Source organism: Triturus cristatus, chromosome 5_1 (genome assembly GCF_964204655.1).
Source record: "Triturus cristatus chromosome 5_1, aTriCri1.1, whole genome shotgun sequence".
In the NCBI taxonomy this organism is placed as follows: Eukaryota; Metazoa; Chordata; class Amphibia; order Caudata; family Salamandridae; genus Triturus; species Triturus cristatus.
In genome coordinates, this window is record NC_140587.1 from 167909079 (window position 1) to 167933117 (window position 24039).

The following is a 24039-nucleotide window of genomic DNA, read 5'->3' on the forward strand; positions in this document are numbered from 1 at the left end:
CGCCAGTGGCAGGGCGTCTGGCCAAGTCAAAGACGTTGAAGCTTGGATTTTGGCGATCTTAAGCTTCAGTGTACCATTATACTTCTCGACTAGTCCGGCAGACTGGGGGTGAAACACGGCATGAAACTTCTGAGTGATGCCTAGGCCCTTCAAGACGTACTTTATAACATCCGCTACAAAGTGAGGGCCATTATCACTCCACAGAAGCCTACAGACGCCATATCGAGGGAAAAACTCTTTTAGCAGTAGCTTCGCCGTGGTCATTGCAGTATTGTCTTTCGTAGGGTACGCTTCAACCCATTTGCTGAAAGCGCAGACCACTACTAGGACATACTTCAGATTATTACAGCGCTCAAGCTGGATGTAATCCATCTGCAGAACCTCAAAGGGTGCAGTGGGTGTCGCAAATCCTCCTGCTGGGGTTCGAGTACCCTTTCCTGGGTTATACTTCAGACAGATCATACAGGTCTGCACCACCCTCTTTGCTGTGCTAGCAATCTCTGGATGCTCCCAGACTTGGGTAAGCAATTTCACAATTGCGGAAGCTCCAACATGTGCTAGCCCATGTGCCATCTGAACCATAGGTTGTACGAAAGCCGTGGGTAACTTCCATCTATCCATCTGTTTATTTCTCCAACAACCCTCATCATCCAACTCTCCCTCGCTAGCCCATTTCTCCCGCTCTTTATCAGAAGCGGTCCTTTGCATTTCTCGCACTTCCTCCTTCGCATCACGCCATCTCTCCACCTGTGATTTTACTACATACATGGCAGTAGCGCCGGGCTGCATCGCAGTCTCTCGTGCTACTCGGTCTGCTAACGCATTCCCTTTCCCAACTTTATCAACTACTTTCCTATGGGCGCTACACTTAACAATGGCAATTTTCTTTGGGTATGTCAATGCAGTTAAAAGATTATGAACTAACTCTCCATGCATTATCTGTACTCCATGTGACGTTAAAAACCCTCTCTCCTTCCAGAGTAGGCCGAAGTCATGCGCTACTCCGAAGGCATAGCGGCTATCTGTATAAACATTCACACATAATCCTGTACTGAGCTCACATGCTCGTGTTAATGCTATCAGTTCCGCTGCTTGAGCTGATTTCTGTGGTATGCGTGCTGTCTCCACTATCGTGTGTAATGTGGTAATTGCATACGCTGCTGAAGTCGTACCATCTGGTAGCCTCAGGCATGATCCGTCTACCCACAACTCTCCATCTACATCTGAAAAGGGCGTATCCTGGAGATCAATACGACCCTTTGTTTGTTCCTCAGTCACAAGAATACAATCATGCGCTTTCTGCGCCTCAGGCTGGGTCTCGGGGTATGGCAACAATGTGGCCGGGTTTAATGTCACGCACCTTTTCAACGTAATATGAGGAGCCAAAAGCGTCAGCTCATATCCCGTTAAACGGGCACTGGTCAAATGCTGCGTCTTTGTTTGATTAAGCAGGGCATCGACAGCATGGGGGACTAATACCAACAGCTTATGGGATAACACAATTCCTTCACTTTGGCGTATTGACACAGCTGTCGCCGCAACCGAGCGAAAACACCCTGGTAATGCTCGGGCGACAGGATCAAGCACAGCCGAAAAGTATGCACAAGGGCGCTGCTTGTCGCCGTGCATCTGCACTAAAACTGACAATGCACATCCATCTTTCTCATGCACATACAACGAAAAAGGTTTTGCATAATCAGGGGTCCCTAACACTGGTGCTGAACAAAGGGCCTGTCGCAGTTGCTGAAAAGCAGCATCACACTCATCTGACCAAGGGATTGGGATAGGCGTGTCTTTTGTCAAAAGAGCTAGTAATGGCTTAGCTATGTGTGAAAACCCCAATATCCACTGTCTACAAAAAGAAACAAGGCCCAAAAATGCACGCACATCCTTCTGCGTGGATGGTCTCGGTGTGTCCAAAATTACTTGGATACGATCTGGTGTGAGTGCACGTCCCTCCTTAGACAAAAGGTGACCTAAATAAGTCACCTTTGGTCTACAGAATTGCAATTTCTTCCTAGATACTTTATGATTGTGGGATGCTAAAAAGGAAAGTAGGGATAACGTGCTCTTCTCACACAACTCCAGGGTGTCAGCCGCCAACAAGATGTCATCGACATATTGAATAAGGGCGACCCCCTCGAGTAAAACAAAGGAATCCAACTGTCGTTTCAAAGCCTGACTGTAAATACTAGGGCTTTCTGTGTAGCCTTGGGGAATTCTACAAAAAAGATAAGATCTATTGTTTAATGTGAACCCAAAAAGAAATCGGCTATCAGGGTGAATGGGAATGGAAAAGAAGGCATTCTTCAAATCAATCACTGAAAACATGGTCGCCGTAGGCGGGACCAAGGTAAGCAACGTCGTGATATCGGAAACCACCGGGTACTGAGGTATCACGATCTTGTTCACCTCCCTCAAATCAATTATGAACCGATAGACCTTTGCATCCGTGTCCTTTTTCAGAATAGGGAGAATCGGACTGTTACAGATATTATAGGGAACTTCTTCCACTACCCCTACTGCGATCAAGTCTTGCACAATCTGTATGAGAGCCTCCTCGCCCTCCTGGGAAATACGATACTGCGGGAGGCGTGGTAACACCGCCCCCTCCTGGACACTAATGTGGACCGGAGGAATCACCATTTGTCCCACATCTGTGTCCGAAGTCGCCCATAAAGCTCGGGGGAGGGTAGCCAACAACGCATCCTCTGATATCGTACACATCCGCCCAGACCGGGGGTAGTTGTCATTTAAGATCACCCTCACACCCTCAGGGGAGCAGCGGATCGTAGCCCTAAAGTACTTTAACATATCAAGGCCCATAATGTTATCCGGTGTATACGGAGCAAGCAGAAACGGACAGGGCGCAGAAAAAGAATCAACCTTAAATGTAAGGGGCTGTGAAAGAGGGCTTCGGGAGAGTGTACCGTCAAACCCTACCGATGTAACCACTGAGCCGGATGGGGGAGCCCCCGGAACCAAGTACCTAGACAATGCACTACGTGTCGCTCCTGTATCTACTAGGAACTGATCAGTAGAACCTAAAACCTCAGCCGATACATAAGGACCCGTCTGATCGACCGGCACCTCAACTGATTCAGACCCCCATCCAACGCATTCCTATGCATGCTGCGAATCGTGATATCCCGATCGATCGATGTCTGACACATGATACTGGTGCTGGCGATCGAAAACATTTGAGCTATCTCGGTGCTGCCCAGCAGTATCGAAACGGGCATTATCATTAGAATTCCCTCTAAAGTTCGAGGAACCCCCTCTACCTCTCGGGCCACCCGGAGTATGCCCCTGACGTGAAGCACGCAACACTGGGCAATCCCTGGCCCAATGGCCCAATTGCTTACAATACGCACACTGGTTCCTATTCAAATCAGATCGGCCCGAAGGGGGACCATAAGATCCGCCCCTTCCTCTATTATTACCCCGTCGGGGCGGGCCATATACTTGTGCTAACATCATCTTAGTCTTGAGGTCTTTCGATTTCTTCTCTTCCTGGCCCTTCGCCTCGTGCTCCTGACGCTCATAATACTGAGCGATAGTCAGAAGGGCCGTCGGCGTCGCGGAGGACCAGGAACTCTCGCTCGCTTTTAACCGGGCCGCAACTGCCGGTAGCAGATTAGCCACATATTTGTCCGCGAAAAGGTGGCGGCCCGTGTCGTCAGTAAGCGACTGGCCACTAAAATCATGAAACGTCTCCTCAAAGCGCGTAAAGAAGTCCGCAACTGACTCGTCAACTTTCTGTTTACATGCAGCTAACATATTCCAGTCAATCTTTTTAGGGGGGATAATCGTCTTCAACTTAGCCACAATAGCCGCAGGGAGATCTAAAATATTCTGGGGTGGTTTCTGTGCGGGCTTCCGTTCCCTATCCTCATCCTCAAGGTCAGACCACCGGGCCTTGAAGGCAACCGCATCATCTACCTTTCGGACAGAGCGCCACGTATCCGGCGGTAGGATAAGGCCAAAGAACAGGTCTATATCCGCTAAGGTCATAATGCAAGAATTCAAGGCCCCCTCGACTTCTTCATAGAAGGCCGCTGGATTCTTGCGGGGGTCAGGCAACGCATTCTTTAATGCCATAACATCGGCCCTATGCCATGGAGTGTAAACCCAATTATACACAAAATATCCCCTTGCATCGGCGGAGTTAATGTCCGAACTAGTCCCCGCTCCCTTAGGAGGAACATACAAAGGCGCCGCCTCTCGCATTGGTTTAGCATGCACTATGTCATCCTTATCTGACTGGGAGGTGAATGGGTGGCCCCCTGCTGCAGACGAATCCGACTGCTTCTCCTCCTCTGTTTGTTGGCGTGCTTTCTCTCTAAGGGCCAGCACCTCGTCCCGCAAAGCGAACAGCCGCCGAGCCGCCTCAGGAGCCTTAGGGGGAGAAAAAACACCATTACGTAATGCTCCGGCATCCGAAGACACTTCGTCAGGCTCAAGGACACTAGAATATTTTCGGAAAGCAGCAATTACTTCATCCGCGAAATGAGACAGAAAATACACCCTCTCTCTATCTTGCCACGACCCCCAAGTATGGAACAACTCCTCCTTAGACATCTTGCCCTTAAGTGCACGGAGGGAAAGTTTCCGAAGCTCAGCCATATGCTCGGCCGATAACATGGACCGTGTGTCTACCTTACCCGAAGCCGGGCCAGAATCTTGCGGCCGCGGAGCGGATGCGCCAACATAAGGGGGCGGAGAGCGATCTAGTAAATAAAAATCATCATCAGGGTTATTAAGGACAGGATAAAGTGGCTGACGAACAACATATTGACCCGAGACCTGTAGCCTACGCTCTTTCTCTTGTCTGTCCGTTTGCTCTTTGTCCTCCCGACGCTTCGCTTCCTGCGCTCGCACATGATCATTCTTCCGTTGCTCTTTATCAAACAGCGCTTTCTCACGTTTCTCTCGCTCACGCACTTCCTTCACCCATAATCGCACACACTCAAACATATCCTGACGAGCACGTCGCTTACACATACACTGTTCCACATACTCAATCTTACGTATATCAAACGATCCATACAAAGGCCATCGCAACTCAGGATCCTTCTTCGTGTATTTCCTCCATAGTGTGCTGTACATTATGGAAGAAAGACCATGCTTCACATACATATCCCTACTAGGAGTCCCCTCTGGGGGAGCTGGAGCAGATTCCTCGAGGTTCAACCGGTTACCAAAACAGCAGCACCACTTACGGAGTGCGCTAAAAGCAGGCATGCTAGGAATAATGCAAAATATGCAATATTATAAGGAAAAATGGCACTTAATTGTTGCGCCGTTCAAAGTTTACACAGCTCCGGAGAAATCTCTCCACATTACCTGCCTATATGTGTTGCAACGCATATATTTTCACAAAGACAAATTCAAAATATGACTAGTCATCATCAATCAAACTCAAATAGCCAAACCAGGCTTCAAAAACTCGGAGCAAGTACCGTACAACGGTTCTTACCAATCAAGAGTCCAGGTTCCAACTGCCAAGCTCCACAATCGCCCAAACGGCTCTCACGGCAGGACCGACAGAAGAGGTCTCAGTCGATGACCGGCGCCACCCAGACGGTCAGCTCGGAAGGGAAGGAAGAAAAAACCTCGGGATGCCAGGGCTAAGACGCCGCTGGCAGTGATCACGTCCCCGGCCAAACTCCTCACCTTCGTCGCGACCAGTCCTTCGAGCATCCGAGTCGCCGATGAGCCCCACGTGACGGGCGCCAATTGATGAATACAGGCCCCAGCTAGGCCCGTGAGGCACAAGGGTTCGCTCTCCTGTAACGGAATCTATAAGGAAGTTGGCACGGAAACTGCAAAGTACAAACACAGCATTTATTAACCCTTAAGGGTGGTCCTACAATCCACACAACACTCTTCAGTATTGCATGGAGTAGCACAAAGAACATTCGTACACAGTCCCCTTTTATACACAACAGAGGGGCTCATAAGTGGGTGGATACAACATGAAGCCGAAGAACATTACCATTTATGGTCATTCTCGATACTGAATCAATACATGGGCGGAGCCAACACACTCCTTGGGCCCGCGAAACACATGGTCAAGCAAGGCTAATTATAACAGATGTGGTCAAGTCTGGGCATGCGCCAGATGGACAGGAGAGAGCTATTTATAAACTGTTACTAGGCAGATTACAAGAGCAGCTAACACAGAGGTCGGACTCTCCTCGTGGTGAACACATGGCAGCATGTCAATACAAAATGGAGTCCGGACTTCGGTCAACATAACGAAGAAAACATGATCTAAAGGGAAAGCATTAATGTCTTTAGTAAATGCTTAATCACATTCTGTTTCAATTTACAACACTGTACTAGGGTCTGACAGGTAAACCAAACCAACCAATCATGGAATCACTAATTCGTACAATAATTTACAAAAGGGAGAGCATATGCACTTTAGCACTGATCAGCAGTGGTCAATAAAACAGTCACCAACAGGTCAGAAAAAATATAGGAGGAAGGCAAAAAGTTCATGGATGACCTTGCAAAAAGGGCCAAGTCCAACAGTAGTTAATAAAAAAAAGTCGGCCACCTTTGAGCTGGGTCGTTGGACTCGGCAGGGATGTCCGTTGTCCCCCCTCCTGTTTGCCCTAGCATTGGAACCATTGGCAGCCTGGATACGCAGAGACCCGATGATTCAGGGCATGCGCTGGTTCCCGGAGTGGGAAGACCGCATCTCGCTCTACGCAGACGATATCCTACTTTATCTGACTTCCCCGAAGAGGTCCCTGATTGTCATCTTGGAAATCCTTGCTATTTTCGGTAGATTCTCCGGATACTCTATTAACTGGAGTAAATCCCTGTTCTTTGCCTTGGCAGGAGAGCTGCCTATCCCTCCGAAGGGGTGCCCAATACAGATACGTACAGAGGGCTTCAAGTATTTGGGAATTTTCCTCTCCCTAGATCCATCACTTCGTTATACCCAGAACCTGCTCCCGCCTCTAACCAGGCTGCGGAAAGACATAAACAATTGGAAGTCACTCTCCCCTTCCCTACTGGGAAAAGTGGCCCTTTTTTAAATTACGTCTTTGCCGCGGTTTTTATATGCCCTGCAGAATTCCTTAGACCTGGTCCCAAAGTGCTACTTCAGGGAGGTGGAAGGCCTTCAGCGGGACTTGCTATGGAATGGAAAGCCACGTATCGCCCTCAGTAAGCTCACCTTGAACTGGTACGACAGGGGCATCAGCCTCCCTGACATTAAAAAGTACTATTAGGCGGCCCACCTAGCAGCCATCAATCATGGCACCTACACCCGTCCTGGGGATCCAGGCTATAATATGGATAGATGGCTTCTCTCTGGCGGGAACTATAATAGAGCCCTTTTTTCCAAACCACAATGCTTTAAACTCACGGGCCCCACCAAACATTCGATCCATGTTTGGCACGCTGCCACTAAATGCCTTGGATGGGATCGAAGGCTTACACGTGCGACCCCGTTATGGGACTCAGAAGAGCTGGGTAGTTTGTGGAAAAGTAAGGGATTTGACAAGTGGGACCTCATAGGTCTCTCGTGTATAGGTGATCTGTGGGACAAGTCGGATGTTAAATCATTCGCCACTCTGCAACAGCACTTCGAGCTAGCTGACTCGGAACTATTCCGTTACACACAGGTCAGACACGCGTTGCGATCCCATCTGCAGCATGGTACCACCCTTCCCGAATCTTCCCCATTGGAGGATAGAGTATTAGACGGCCACGTCCCTGATAACACTATCACACTGATACATAAAAAGTTGATAAAATAATATGCCAGAGCCTCTTCAATCACTTCGGGAGCGATGGTCCAGAGATGGAATCGAGATGGACGACGAGGAATGGCAAGAGGCCGTTTCCTCACCTAGAGTCGTGGCAATACCTGCGCGCCTCCGACTAGTCCAACTTAAAGTCCTTCATAGGGTTTATGTGACAGGACCCCAGTTGGTATGGATGGGGAGAATGGACGGGGGGGATTGCAGATGGGGATGTGGCCCATAATTTGGGAATGCGACAGTATTCAACCCTACTGGCGCAAAGTACACAACATCATTAACACAGTTTTATACATGCTACTCAGCGTTGAAGCTCGCAGATGCCTATTGAATATTTGGGAACCGACAGATCTGAATGATTAAATGACACAATGGGTCACTTTGGGGCTTATGCTCGCTAAGAGAAACATTGCACACCGGTGGAGAGCGTTGCATCCTCCTACAGAGGGTGACTGGGAAAAAGATCTGGACTGGTCAATGTTCAGAGAAAAGACGGTATATGTGGCCCGAGGTTGCCCTAAGAAGTGGACCCGTGGCTGGGGCTTGTGGAATTCCTATCGTGGGGACATATGTCAACCGCTCCTCACCATCGGCAGTGAAGATCACCCTTCACCCTAGACTTTCCAAGGGATATTTTGTAATGATTGATTTTGTCTATTGTTCTCATGTAGCCTGACTTATTACTTCCTCTGTACTGTAATTGATAAGCTGATGTCTAATAATAAAAAAGTTTTATAAAAAAATAAAAGATGTAAAATTTAGGGATCAACCCCTCATAGATAAGACAATAGTATCTAGACAGAAAATTAACTGGATTTCCAAACTCTCATATTTTTGAATCAATGAGGGCAGAAACCATGGACCACCTTGGAACCTTCAATAAAAGTTTTCAAAGGCTGGCTTATGTGGGCATGTAATGACATTTGCCATAGTTTATTAAGTATGGATCCATGCTCCATGAAGACTATTGAAATTTTGTGCTCCAATTTAATCGAGAACACAAGTGGAAGGCTTGTAGGGTTTTGGCGAAATTATTTCTCAAGTGTCAAGGAAACAGATACCTTACCAAAAGTCTCTCATACATAGAAGAAAATATTATTTTACCATCAGATATTAGGAAGAAAATTTATGAGAATAATTTCTTTATTTGAAGGGGGACCATTTACCGAAAATGCAGTCCTGTGCTAATTGGCTAATTTATTGTACACTCAAGATCATCAGTTATGAATCAGAAATTAATTTACAGCTCCATCCACATTGCCTGCTTATGGATTTTGCAAATGTAAAGATCTACATTTTTTCCTACTTTTTCCAAGTAGCATGCAAAGACCTATAGAATTAAAAAGGAAGAATTATATGTGGCTCACTGGTTCAAAACAAAAATATTTGAAGCTTTGGTGAAATTTTCTATAGAATATTCTTACACAACTTCTCTTATAATGCACATAGACATGTGTAAAGTTTTTTTAATGAAGTGTTGCATATTTATACTAACCACATAGTAGATGAAATGTGGATGTCTATTTAATTAATCTATGCGATTATTAAATGGAAGTGGGTATTGGCTTCATATTCTCCCTTAATAATAACATTAAAAAATTATATTATATTCTGCTTCAGCATTCGCAGCAAAGATGACGTTGATATTGACATCATAAGTAACATTACAATTTACATGAATATCAACTACGGAGAATTTCTTTCTTCCATCGTGTTACAGTACAGATACACACTCACATCAATGTGTATACAGTGTAAAGTAGTCCTTTTTTGACAGTGGAACGGGTGCCTTTCAGCCCCAAATGATATAGCAAGATCTGCGATATTAACAAGTGTGACTGCAGTAGTTCTGTTTTTTATGTATTCTTTAGAACATCATTAATTTGCTGACAGTGGTACTCTTCTTTATCACTACTCTGAAAATAGTGACTTTGTCGATGAAGTAAATAGTAATGTTATATGTGATGTCACTAATGATGTCCTTAATATCCTTTTTGATGTTAATGACATCTTGTATGAGGTCATGAACAATACATTATAGGTGAGGTATTGTTGAGCAGCTCACCATAGGTTGAATATTTGCATCATAATCATAATGTCCCATGAAATCAAATTCTTAATGTTTTTCAATACTGTAAGCTAGATACTGATCTTTGTGCTGCACAATAACTTCCCTAACATAAAGTTTGCGAGTGAAACAATATATTTACAAAGCGGGAACTCTCTATTACACATATATACACTAGTATCAGGTCATAAATCAGATCCAAGATCATTTTGTAATATATCAAAGACAGCAGAAAACAAATAAAATATGTTTACTAAGCAGCTTTCTATGATTCTGATAACCTTTAAAAAAATCTATTTTTTTTCTTCACAGGTCCGCCCATCAAAGAAAATCATTTGGATGAAAGTGTATTTTCTTATCAAAGCTAGAGGAGACAAGCTGTTCACAAGAAGTCATGCAGTTGGCTGCTTCTTTGTTGGAGATCAAAGGAGCAAAACACAAAATATTAAGCAATACTAAAAATAAGACAGTCACGCACCTTGGTGGACTTTTTTGCTCCATTCATAAAGTGCAAGAGAATGCATCCTGTAACCAGGGCCTTTCTTCTCATTGTGGTTGTTTATTCTTGCAGTAAAAGACTAACTGATAGAGGTAGCCTTTCCCAACCTGCACACTTTTGTGGGTAGTTCAGGTTTTTGAAATTCAGAATGTGGGGCCTGAATCCAGACAACAGTTGTTTAAACAGTTGGGAAGAAAATAGTGAACATCTGGAATATGACACTGTTTTAATCTTAGCCTGAGTTCTCAAATCCAATGCAATATACACACTTCCTGTCAGCACCTCCCATAAATGGACCCACTCATTATATTCAATGCATATAGGTCAGGACTCAATTTCTCAACCGTCAAGTGCAAGTTTTGATCTTCCAATCTACTTTAAGGATCGACATCTGGTGTGTGTAAAGCATTCAAAGATGGATGTGCCTGTCAGTTATTTTGAATTCTTCTTGAAGTGCAAGGAACTGTAGGTAACTTACACTGCAAGATTTGATCCAACTACCATGTAAAGTAATGACTAACCATAAATTCTCCGTCCATTACAAGACTTATTGTTCTGCTGTCCGTTGTAAGGAACACTTTTAATCTTTAGCTGATGCAAATATATTTAATCCAAGTTATCATTTCAGGGGCTGAATTTTAATTATCTGTCTACTGCACAGATCAAAGATCAATTATCCTTTGTGTGCAATAGCTGGCCTTCAATGTCCTGTCCATTGCAAGAAGTGATCATTCTGCTGTTAAAGGCAAGGACTAACATGCAACATTACAAGGACCAGTTCTCATGCCGTTCACAACTAAAATCAACCTACGTACTCTTTCCAATGAAAATAATGGTCCTCTTACCCATCATATTAAAAGTGATCTACACATTATCAGATAAAATTATTGCTCTTGTATTGCTGTATTTAAGTATTTGTATTCATATGCACTGATGCAGGGCTTGAACGTCTGTTTAGTATGAGGATTGATATTTTTACCATCTATTGCAAGGACTGGCCTTCAAGACTTCACCTGGTAAAATAACAATATTCAAACCACTCAGGTCAAGGACAGCCGTCCATTCACCAAGAGTAAATATCAAGTTCATTCTACATGCAGTGGATGAATTGAGTAACCTAAATTTCAGTCAGATAGCTGGTTCTCTGTCCTCTCAGTTTCATTGCAAAGAGAAACCTTTTTTGTTTCAAACAATCAATAAAATTCATAAACTACCATCCAAGCAGAGAAACGATGCATTTAGTGGACACATTCATTCTATGAGTCCTAATATAGGTGTATATTTGATATCCTTAGAGACTGAGGCACCGCAAAGGATCACCTGTAGATTGGGTGAGTGAACAGATTAGAAGGATGTTATGTAATACTTATCAGATTATAGAGAGCCTACTAAAACTGAGTTGTTTCGTGGCCTTTTGTTAATATATGTTTTTATTTACTACTCAATGGTACTTATACTATTGAACTTGGAAAGGCAAAAGTCGGACCATGCCATTCCCAGGTTTAAAATTTAATTTTATGTGCATTTTATATTCAATTGGATATTTTTACTACACGTTTTACACTTTGTTGACTGTTTTTTTGGTCAGATAAAAGCAGGTCAATTAACATGCCGAATGCAAATGCATCCATTCGTCATATTACTGTTAGTCCACCTAAATAATTGTTATCTATCCTGGCCAGATTCCCCTGCATGCAGAAAGTAGACCTTACTGCATTTATTACTGTTTTTAGATGTTATCAATTTTGCTAAATGCCTTTTGGGCTTGTATCACTAGCTGCAGTTTTTCTAAAGTTGATGGGGCAATTGTCCGGTGATATGCCGGGGGTAATTTGTTTTCAAGGTGACATTGTTGCCTTTGGTAATAACAAAGCAGAACATGATGCCAGATTATTCAAAATGATGTAGACTTTATAGCGTAATGGTCTCATAGCAGAAATGACCAAGTGTAAAGTTGCTGAACACAAGTCTCATACCTATTCATATATTCAGTAGAAAGGGTATTAATCTCAAGACCAAATTGGTTGAAGCAATTAAAAATGTTTCTGTTTCTCACTCAAATGATGATAGATCTTTTTTAGACATGGCTGACTATGCTAACTATGCTAAGTTTGTTAAGAATTTTCCACTAAATTATTTCATTTGAGTGGGTCTACTCAGGTCTACTTTAGCCAAAACTAAATTTGAATGGTCTACTGTACTCCAAAGGAAGTTTCAAGATATCAAAGATACACCAAATCTACAGGTCATGGAGGACAAGTGTCTGCGGGTTCCAGCAGCTCAGTGAGCATCGCAGCTCATGCCTGCAAATCATCTGCAAGTTTATCATCCCTGCGGATTTTCCACATACATCATTCTTCCACATTTGCCCATTCAGCTATGTCTCTTTTCCACTCTGCACATGTGGGATCCCTCGGGACAACTATCGTATACCTAACTGTCGTTTGGCTAATGTGAGCCCCAACTCTAAAAAATACCTACTTAATTTCTTTTCCTTTTTAAACAGAACCCATCCTAGGAGGGATTGCAGGAGTTCACTTTTAGCAGGGATCATAAATCCAGTACCAAATTACTTGTAACTGATGGGTTATTATCTGCTTCTCCCAGGATTGCTAGTTCATCTATAGAACTCCAATATTTTTTTCACCACTTATGTTTTAAGCAGGGTGTCCACGTCTTTGACGGAAATGGATGCGAATGAATGGAATGACTTTAGTGTTGATTGTGGACTTTCAAGAATGTAAGCAAGCAATCTCTAAGCAAGTGTGGTATTTAACATGCAATTTCGATGAGGTTTTGAAGAAAGTTAGAGAATACTTGGCTAAAAGGGCTAAAAGTTGGAGTTGAAATTCCAAAGTTGATCCTGACCTTAGAGGAATTGGGGACATAAGACACGAGTTCAATCAATCAATCAAATGTACTTTATTCGGTTTCTCTATACAACCATAAAAGTATTCTAAAACCGTACATAGTGTTGAATATAATCTGATACAAATTATTCATGCAAAAATCACATAAATAACAAATCTAGCTTTAAAATCTCATACAATACATAAAAATATGTTATATAATTCATATACAGAAAACATTGAAACAGGGAAGCAGAACACAAAAATAAGCACAAAATCCCTGACTAATCTGGGTGTATCACCAACGTGCCTAATAAGGCACTATACAGTCATTTAAAAAACACTATCAGTTAGTCACAACAGGCTCTAAGTCTCACAGCTGATTTTAAAAAGTTAAGAACATAAGAGACAGCATCATCAGACAAAAATTGTAAATAGACAAAAGCTGGTCGCACCCACCTAAACTCTAATCTTTTTAAAATAGGGGAGTCACATAATACTTACAGAACATTAAGAAATGAAGCATGTCCTGTGGAGACTTACCGTCGCAGTCACAGGACTCTAACATCTGACCTCTACTACACCCGCATGGCTGTGCCAACAAGAGTTGGAAAAGATCAAAGCGAAACCTGGTCAGTAAGAAACGCTCATAGGTACTGAGAGGCCCTAAAAGGTATGACTCAGTCGATTGTACAAGACTATAATCATAACAATAATACTCTGCCTGTGTCCAAAGTCACACTGTGCTAATAGTCACTGATATCATGCCACGGACATGAAGAAACTGCCTTCCAAAATATGGTACAAAAACCCATTGAGTACCAAAAATATTAAATTTATTTAATGAATATAATATTACACTTTAAATAAAACATAGTGACAGTGACACTACAATCATCCAGGCGCATCCAAAATCACTCACACACAGGCGTTCATGCAGGCAAACACATACTCACTCATACTCATACCTCCTGCAACGTAAGGTTTCCACATTTACAGAATATAGAAGTATAAACATGAACATTTTAGATATAAAACAAATGATCCTTGTAAAGTCAACTCATATGGAATACATATGATCAATAACAAAGTTAATACATGAGGCAAGAGATCACTTGATGATACAGTTCATATTTTAAATTCCATTTTTTTCTAACTGTATTAATAGTTGAAAGTGGGGGAAACAAGAAACAACTGCAAGTTGACAAGAAGAACTCCAGCGCTTCTTCAGGGCGCAACAATCAGGTGCAAAACGTGGGAGGACGCGCCTGAAATCAATGACCGACGGGATGGCGGCTGAACATCAACGTTTTTAAAGCATAAAAAATGGGTTCAGGGCCCGTATCAATTTCTATGGGACAGAGGTGTCCCTCCGCCAAGAGGGTGTGGTCTCAGAAACCTCCAAGGCGGGACCCAGCCTTATAACACTGTAGAGTCCATGGAAATAGATATCCCTCATTCGGACCCGTAAAACTCTCTAGTTTGGAACCCAGGACAGGCACACCTGATAGTCCAAATAGATCAGAATAATAAACCTGAGAGAGCGGGCGCAGCGGATTCAGATTTCTATCCAGCGCCTACGGCCGATACAGAAAAGACTGCAGGATGTCGGCAGGGTCCCCGCAAAGCCATGTCAGTCGATTGTACAGTTTTCGGAATAATTAATTTTGTTATCTACATCTGAAAAATAATACTCTACTTTACCTGTCTGATAAAATAAACTAGCTATTACACTACATGTTATTCCATACGTTGCTGGAAGGTAATGATAAGTCACTCCTTCTGAAACAGAGGCAGGTAACTGCATGCATACATAGCAGTCCCTTACATCCATTGTCTTTACATATTCATACAATAATTTTGAAAACACATCGTTAGAAAAATCAGTTATAGATCTGTCTTTATGTAAATGATTGTTATCTATTCTAGTCAGAACTATCTTTTGAATTTTCCCTATATTAGTTATGTTTTCAGTATGTCCTTCAAGTGTATCTATAGTAACCTTAAAAGAAATCAGAAGAGCAAGTATGCTCCACAGAAGCATTAATAATCCTGTACAACGACAACACATTTTACACCATCTTTTCATGAAAGTACATCTACTTTTGCTACTATCTATATTAGCCATCTTCGTTAAAATGGACCGTGTCTTTTGACTTAGCCTCTTCTACTTCACAACTAGTTTCTACCTCAAGGCTCTAAGCACCTACTTGGTTCTACCAGTTTCTATCTCTTGACTTATTTTATTATTTCTTCATCAGCAGCTTTCTGAATCTACTCAGTTTGGCATCTCATCGTTTTTCACTTTCTTCTCGTCATCCAAATACAGAATCTCCTGAATTTCCGTTTCTTCTTCCCCAATGTCGGACAAGATAACTCTCAGGATTTCTGATTCTTCTTCTTCTACAACCACTTTCAGTACCATCTCCTCTGGATTTTCTTGACTATCTGCCTCTTCTCCCTTTTCAGGCAGAGCCACGTACGTCCATTCCGGTGACTTATACTTCTGGTTAGGTTTCCTTGTTCTTTTACTTTCTTTATTCCCACTTATCTCTTCTTCTTTTGATTTCTCCTGACTTGACACTTCATTCACTTGTTCAGCCCTTGGTGAATTCACTTGTGTTAGTCAATATCTTAATTTCTTTATTTTATTTGGCCAAACGTCGTCTTTTGCAGCTCTTTTTAATTTACCTCCTTTGTCGTTCTTCTCATTTCTCCAAGCTCTCTTTCTCAGAACTCGACCTTCAGGTATCTCATTTTCGCTTTCTTCAGACTCTGTCTCAACTTGCTTTTTCTTTTCAACAGTTTCCTTTTCCACCACTTGTTTTGTTTTCCCTACTTCTGTCCCTCGTCGGGTCTCCGACACGCAATCTTCCTGCTGACTACTTGTCCCTTCACCTAACTGGATGTGTACCTCCTTGGGGGTCTTCCGCAGAAATCTGTCCCTCTCTCTCTGTACCTGTCCCTTGTTTACTTAAATTGGTTATTTCAGGTGGAATTTCTCTCAGTTTTTCATCTGGTACTTCTTCACGATTTTCTTTTATTGTTTCTTCATTATCTTTTCCTTTCTTCTTTCTGTGTTCTTTTCTGGAACCTTGCGTTTCCTGTTCGTTTCCAGAATCTGAACTTGTATCAGAAATCTGCAGTCTTCTTCTCAGAGAGCTACTTCTGGGGACTAAAGTTAGACTTGGTTCTGTTTCCCCCCTTTCAGAGTTTTCTCGTGTTTTTGACTCTTCGTCATCTGACTCAGTACTTGATTCTGATTCATCGAAATATTCCTTTTCTGTGCTGTCCACTGGATTTGGAATTCTCAATGTATGACTTGCATGGATCCAATTTTTCAGTCCAGCACACTTCACAGCTGTTGTTGTAGTCAGAATGACTTGTCTTGGCTTTCCCCACCTTGGAACTAAACAATTTCTTCTTCTGTGGACCTTTATCCTCACCCAGTCCCCTGGGCTCAGATCATGGGCTGGCTTCTTTTCAAGAGTGGTGGCATCCGCTCCAACCTGATGAAACACAGAATGAACTGCGTCAGCCAGGCCTTTACAGTATTCCAACACCATGTCATCAGTTATAGTCATCAACTTGTTGACTGGTATAAACACGTGTCTCATAGCGCGTCCCATGATTATTTCGTGAGTGCTTAACCCTGTAGTTCTGTCTGGAATTGATCTAATAGTCATGAGTACCAGAGGCAAGACATCAGGCCATTTCATACCTGTGGCCAAACACATTTTCCCTATTCTATTTTTGATAGTACCATTCATTTGTTCAACCACACCAGAAGCATCTGGTCGGTAGGCGCAATGTAGTTTCTGTTGTACATTCAATGCTTCACTAAATAATGTTATAATTTCATTATGGAAATGACCTCCTCGGTGTGATTCAATTGTCACTGGGAACCCAAACCTAGGGATGAACTCTCTCAACAGTTGCTTTGCTACCGTCATCCCATCATTTCTATACTTCTATAAAAATTTGAGTCATGGGAGCTCTCATTCCTTTTATGATTCTGATTCTGTCTATCGTTATTTTCCTTAGTCCTTTCTCAATGTTATGTCATAAATACTGTACTTCCTTTTTACAAAATTGTAATTTCGATGGTGACACTTTAAGTCCTCCATCTGCCAAATGATTCAGCAAGACTATCGTGTCTACCTCACAACCTTCACGTGTTTTCGACGCCACCAGAAGGTCGTCGATGTACTGGACTAGTACAGAACTTACGGGCATTTCTAGGTTCTCCAAAGACTTCTTCAATAGCTGATTAAATATTGAAGGGCTTTCTGTATACCCCTGTGGGATTCGGCACCATGCCAAAATACGCTCACCAAAACGAAATGCAAAAATTTGCTGACTGTCATTATGTAATGGGATAGAAAAGAAAGCATGGCACAGATCAATCCATTCTGCATCATGGGGAATCTGATATAAAATCACGGATGGATTTGGTACAATAGGACAAAATGACACAACAATTTTATTCACCTTTCTCAGATCTTGTACTATTCTAAATTTCCCACTAGGCTTTTTCAGTCCCATTATTGGTGAATTACATGGACTACTCATTATTTCTCTCAAGATCCCTTGCCTGATCATTTTCTCTATTACGGGAGTTGCTCCTTCAATTATCTCAGGTGTCAATTTATATTGTGGGACGTTTGGATAGGTTACTCCTTCCTTTACAGTTATTTTAATTGGATCTATATTTCTCATTAGCCCCACATCTTCTCCAGGGAAATCCCAAACTTCTGCTTTTACTGATTGTTTCAATTCCTTTGGTAATTCATCAGGGTTGAATACAGCCTATGTTTCAGTAACCTCACCTTCTCTGTTAGCTATGGTCATTTTATACAGTACATCATCAGCTGGTGTTTCAAATGCTATTCCATCCGGAGTACAGAATATAGTGCAATTCATTTTGCACAACAGGTCCCTACCTAATAAATTCACAGGACTGGTGTCGCACACAACAAAGCGGTGCATCTCTGAAAATTTCCCTTTGCTAACTTTCACTGGTTGTGTAAGGTAAGTTTTAATCTGTCTGTTGGATACACCAACTACTTGGATCATTTCATCCGAGAGAGGAAGATTCTTAACATCAGCTGATCTAACAGTTGATCGAGTAGCACCAGTATCGACTAGGAAAGTCATATTTCATTATTAACCTTCCCATCTACAAATGGTCCTGTCTGGTCTACTTCTAGAGTTGCGCCAAGTACGCACTCTTCTTCCTCCCTTCGGCACCGTCAATAACTTTCTTCTGAGTCACTTTCATCTCGTTGCAGCCAATACTGCGAAGCAGCGCTAGTGCGTGGCAGCTTATTTACCTGTTCCTCATTGTAGAATCCCGATTCATTACTATACTTCAGAGAGTGTCTGCTCTGTGGAAAAGGCGGTTTTGGCACCTGATTCTGTGGGGTAACAACCTGCTGCTGTTGCTGCAGTTGACCACTCACCTCATTCTGCACCTGTGGGTTCAATGATGGATTTTCATTGTTAGTACTTGGGGGAAATTTACACTCGGGATTTCCAATGCCCTATCCTACCGCAATTATGGCATGGGAACTTCTTTTTAGCTTCTTCTATATTGTCCTTTCCTTTCCCAAGACCAAATTTCGGTCTCATTCCTGTGTTATTTGCTTGTTCCACTAATTGAGCTTCCTGCCTTTCTGCTACCTTTACCTGTGCCCACATAGCCTTTTCTTTCAATTTTCGCTGTTTTGCCTCAATCTCATCACTAAAGTATTTAGCATGTCTCAATACTTCATCTATTTTCTTATTTTGCCAATCAACAGTATGTTGTTTAATCATTTCCCCAATTTCTGGACGTAAACCATATACAAATCTGTATACAAAATGACTCAAATCCTTTTCACTCAGATTCTCATCTCTACTAAACTGTTTAAAAGCTAGTATCAGCCTTTCATAGTATGCATGTACTGACTCCTTACTTTCTTGATGTGTTCGGTCAATCTTTACCCAGTCTGTTTCTTTAGGAGGTACCTTGTTTTTCAGAAATGCCATAACCTGTTCATATTTCTTCATTACCTCAGGGTCTGGAGCTCCGGTTTTAGGATCCCTAGGGTATTCCTGAGTTGGCCAATTTATCATGAGCTTGCACTCTGTCCATAAATTTGCTGGTACTATTATGTCAAATAGACTATTCAAATCAATCCATAGTACTTTAGACAATTTTACAAATCGGTCTACTTGCCTGTACCACTCAACGGGCTTCTCGCGCAGTCGAGGGAAATCATTCGTAAAAGACAAAATATCCTGTTTTGTCCATGGTACATTTACATATCCTCCTCATGGAATCTCTCTCATAGGGCATTCTGTTACTACCTTTTCCTTTTCTCTTACAGGAAATGCTGAAAATGTCTTATCTGAGGCATCATCCCGTTTTCTATACCACCTGCTTCTCCATTTATCCACATCTCCCCATTTTCTCAACAAAATAATTATTTCCTTAATCTGGCCTGTTCGTCCTGTGGTATTCATGTTTTCAATATCTTTTTCGGTGAAATCTACTCGATAGGGTTTCTGTAAGGCTTTTACCTTTTCAATATCAATACCCATCTCATTTGCCACTTCTTCTAACCTTTCATGTAGGTTTTTCGCTCTCCATGTCACACTTTTGCACAAAAATAGCAATTCCTCATCAATTTTTCCGTGGGGATAGTCCCTACTATTAATTCTTCTAATACCATTCGTAACTTGGCCACATCAATTGATTGGGATTCTTTATCTTTTCTCTGCAAACTTCTTAACCATTCACTTAACTCCTCTGTAGATGGTCCTACTGGCTTCTCTACATTTCCCTGTCCAAAATCTTTTTGTGTTTCTGACATCGTCTCTATCATTGTCATACGTTTCTCTGCACAGTTCTGACCTACAAACGGGTTATTTGAAAAATTCGGTTCAATCATATTCCTAGTCTGTCTCCATGGATTCTCACTATGACTCATTCTTGGTTGTTCAACTGGTTTATTACTTTTATATGGAACTGTCAAACAATGTTCGCTATCTTTCTGCTTGTCAAAAATAGGCATTACTGGACCTATCGTTACTGGAACAGTTACCGCTTCTAGATTCTTAGTCAATTCTCTTATTTTCTCGGTTAATTCTACGGTCGTTTTTGCTAATTCTACAGAATTTTCTCCATCCATTTTCCCTCCGGACTTCTTTTCTACATCTATAATGGCATTGTTTTTACCCAAATCTTGGAACTCTGGTTCCGATTTTCTGATTCGTACTGTTTCTTTCATTGGGGCACTTGGAGTTAATATTTCTGGTTCTGGTCGGTATGGTGGTGGATTCTTATAGAACATATCATCAAGAACATCATCCTCTGACTCATTCACTCCATATCTTCTCGATTCCACATTATGCCTCTTTTCTACACATTTTCGTCCTTCATTCTCTTCTGCAGTTCTTACGGGGAACAAACCTTCAGTCATACTCGCATCCCGCCACCTTCTCATCATCATCTCGATCATCATGATTTTCATGTCCGTACTGTCGACCAAACATGTACCTATATCTTCCGCCACTTCTCTGTCTCTCTCGTTCGTGCATCTCATCTTCCCACTCTGTCAATGCCTCAAACTGTGTTGGTCTAGGTCTTGGTTCTAAATTCATCATTTTCTCTTTCAAATTTCTCAAAATTGCCAAATTAAATGAACCATGTTCTGGGAAAGCTAGGACTCCATCGTTCCTTGTATATTTTACCCAATTGTCTAACCAAATACAAGTATGATATCCGTATTTTGCAACCATGAAGGATGCGGGCGTTTTCGGTAACTGTCCTTCCATTGTCACAATCGGTTTGTCCTTCTTAAACCACCTTTTAATTTTACCAAACCATGACTTTTTCCCCTTTTCTGGTGGATCGTAATACATTTTCCTGTCTTTCGTGTGTCGCTAGTTTCTTCTTATGACTGTACTGCTACTCTGTCCAATTGCAGCGCGACTCACACTAACGCACCAATCCGAAGCATCTACGTCACTGTCACAATTCTCAAATTCCAGCGCGATTCACACTAACGCACCAATCCGGAGCGTTTTACGTCACCCTGTATTCTCCAATCCTAGCGCAGCGTACACTAACGCACCAATCAGAAGCTAACTGGCCAATCCCAGCGCGGTCTTTCTGATGTCAACAGCTGCTGCGGCAGCCCCTGCTCCTGTCTAACCCTCCTTCACAATCCGCTCAGTAAGTTTTTGTTTCAATTTCTACAATTCTGTTAGTAACAACATAGAAACGTCTCCATTGTCCGCTTTGCTAACCAAAGAATAGCAATAGACCTTTCTCGCGAGAATTCCGTCTTTCCCGAGAGCAGCGCTTACCTCTGCCCTACTACGAAATTGTTACTTCCGTTGATAAAGTAGCACATCCCTCTACTTCACCCTTCTAGCAAGCATCAACTAACCACTTCTCTAGAATTAAGCCACCTAGTTGGAGACCCAATGCTCCTGAGAAATAAAACCAGAGTTTCGTAATTATTCGGAATGCCTTTTCATACACACACTTTCATATGGAAAATGTAGTACATTCACACAGAATTCTGTCTTTCCCGAGAACAGCGAACAGTCTGTCCTACTACAGAATTATGACATACGTTGATAAAGTAGCACTTCCCTCTACATTACCCTTCTAGCAAGCTTAGGGAGCACCTATTACCTTTCTAGTGATAAGCGTTATCGGAATGCCATTTGGACTCCTGGTACCTAAGCCCAAAATTTCACAGGTAACCTTCGCTATCATACACACTTCTCTCATATAGGAAATGTCTCTAATGGTAACACGCGACGATGCTACCGAATCGAACCCAGACAATGCGTCGTGCAACTTCAATCGTTACACGTTTCCCCTGGGTACCTACAGGACAACAACAATTCCGTCTTTCCCGAGAGCATCGCTTACCTCTGCTCTACTACTGAACCGTTACAAACTTCCGACTTCCTACATCCCAGAAGCTGTGCTAACGACATAGAACTCGACGCGACTCAACATAGAGTGTTAGTACATAAATCACTACTAATCAATAACCAATAATCAATAAGCTATGTACAAGCAATAGTCACCAAACCAAAACAATAACAACCATCATTCTGCTACCAGAAAACTGCTGGAGCGTGGGATACAAAATCCCTCCCTTCGGCACAGACCAAAGATCTCACAAACAAACTCAATCAATACATTCGCTGGTGGGGCCCATAACACCAACATTCACTCATCATCAGTCTGTATTTCTCGGGAGATGATTGTTCCAAACGCTGTCATGAAAGGAAATACCCCTCGACCCAAATGAGCAATAAATCTACCTAACCTTCTTTTCAGCTCATTCGGCCCTAAATTCCACCTTTGGTATTCCTTTCATAGATTGGTGATGAATCAGTTAGTTGCTGGTTAGGTAATCTCTAATTCTCCATTCACTTTCAAATAATACATTTTCCATGAATAAACAACCCAACTCATTTAATAATTTGATCAAATCAATCTTTATCTAATCAATGCAAGTTAAATCATTTGTTATTCAAGCCGCCAATCATCATATTTACCTATTCTGGCTAATTGTGGTCCTCTAAGTCAAAATTTTGGGTATCAGTTCAGTCTGTCAAAGATTCAGGGAAACAGCTGTCCTGCGGTGTCACCGTCCTCTCCATCATTATAACTTCAGGAACCAAAGAACGATCAGAAGAAGGGTCGTCGCCCCGACCTCACTATTCTACCACAATTTATAGTAAAATCACTGACAAATAGTAACAAATATTGGTTTTCAGCTTTTCTGATTGGGTAATCAGAGATCGTCCTACAGAGTTCTCATTAAGTTTGTCCATTAGATCATCACACTTGCTGGTTCCGGTTTTAAGAGATATTCCATTGTTCTAAGAAAAGCTGGCTTGCTTCCCAGGGCGACCTTGGTGGGTACAGTCTGGTTAGGGTCAAGATGAGGCCACCGTTGCTGGCGTTAGCGCAGGCGCATTTCACCCAAAACCTCGTGGAGCGTCGTCGGTTACGTTAGGTACAGGGGGTAGCCATCTTGTGGCAGGCCCAAATGGTCAACTTAAGGAAAAGAAACACAAAACGTAATTAATACATAGAAATAGCTAAAAAAAAATTATTCCCTCGCTAATACCCATATGTGTGTGTATTTATCCAGCAGAAAGCAACACTCAAAGCGGTTTATACTCACTTAATAAAGCACAAATCACCACTACATCACAAAAGCGACATATATCATGCAGTATTCTAATTGTCTATTATTAGTATGCGTACATATTTAGTTTACGTATTAATTAAGCCATGCAAATGCAATCCCATGTGTATTTCAGTTATTAATAAGGTTAGTTAGTACTTTTCACTTCAAACAATTAATACGATTACAATTAATCAATTAATCTAATTAGTATAAGCATGCAAATTGGGAAGGGTATACAAAATTTTGCATTACCCGCTCCAGCACCATCACCAGTGACTAGGGCCCGATGCACCAGTTGCTCTCAGGAGTAGCGCGGGCCGGCCAGAGTCAGTCGGCCTACCGCTAGTGATGCAGGCCCAGGGCCTGATCTGATCCGGCCCCTCGATCTCTCACAGCCTGGCTCTGGATACGCTTCTCGGTCCACCAGCTTTGGGGGCTATGCCCAGCTATTGCTACGCTCTCTGTCTCTGGGGACCCCCGGTCGACTGTTGCTACTGCCTCCGCTGATCTCTCGCTGTGTCGGGGCCACGTCCAGTCCCGGGCTGCAGGCTCCTGCAAGGCTTCTCTGGATCACGATTCAGCCGTTACCACTCCTGTGACTCTGTCGCCTCAGGCTACCCCAGGACCTCCG

General features: G+C 42.5%; 1 protein-coding gene across 1 annotated transcript in view; it reads left to right on the plus strand.

Annotated features, from left to right (window-relative positions):
• The window catches only part of LOC146830549 (solute carrier family 60 member 1-like), a 305632-nt gene extending 294063 nt beyond the window's left edge, over positions 1-11569 (plus strand). Inside the window, exon 12 of the mRNA XM_085604769.1 lies at positions 10162-11569. The gene's annotated coding sequence lies outside the window, so the exon portion shown is untranslated. The remainder of the gene's footprint in view (positions 1-10161) is intronic.
• The last annotated feature ends 12470 nt before the right edge of the window (positions 11570-24039 follow it).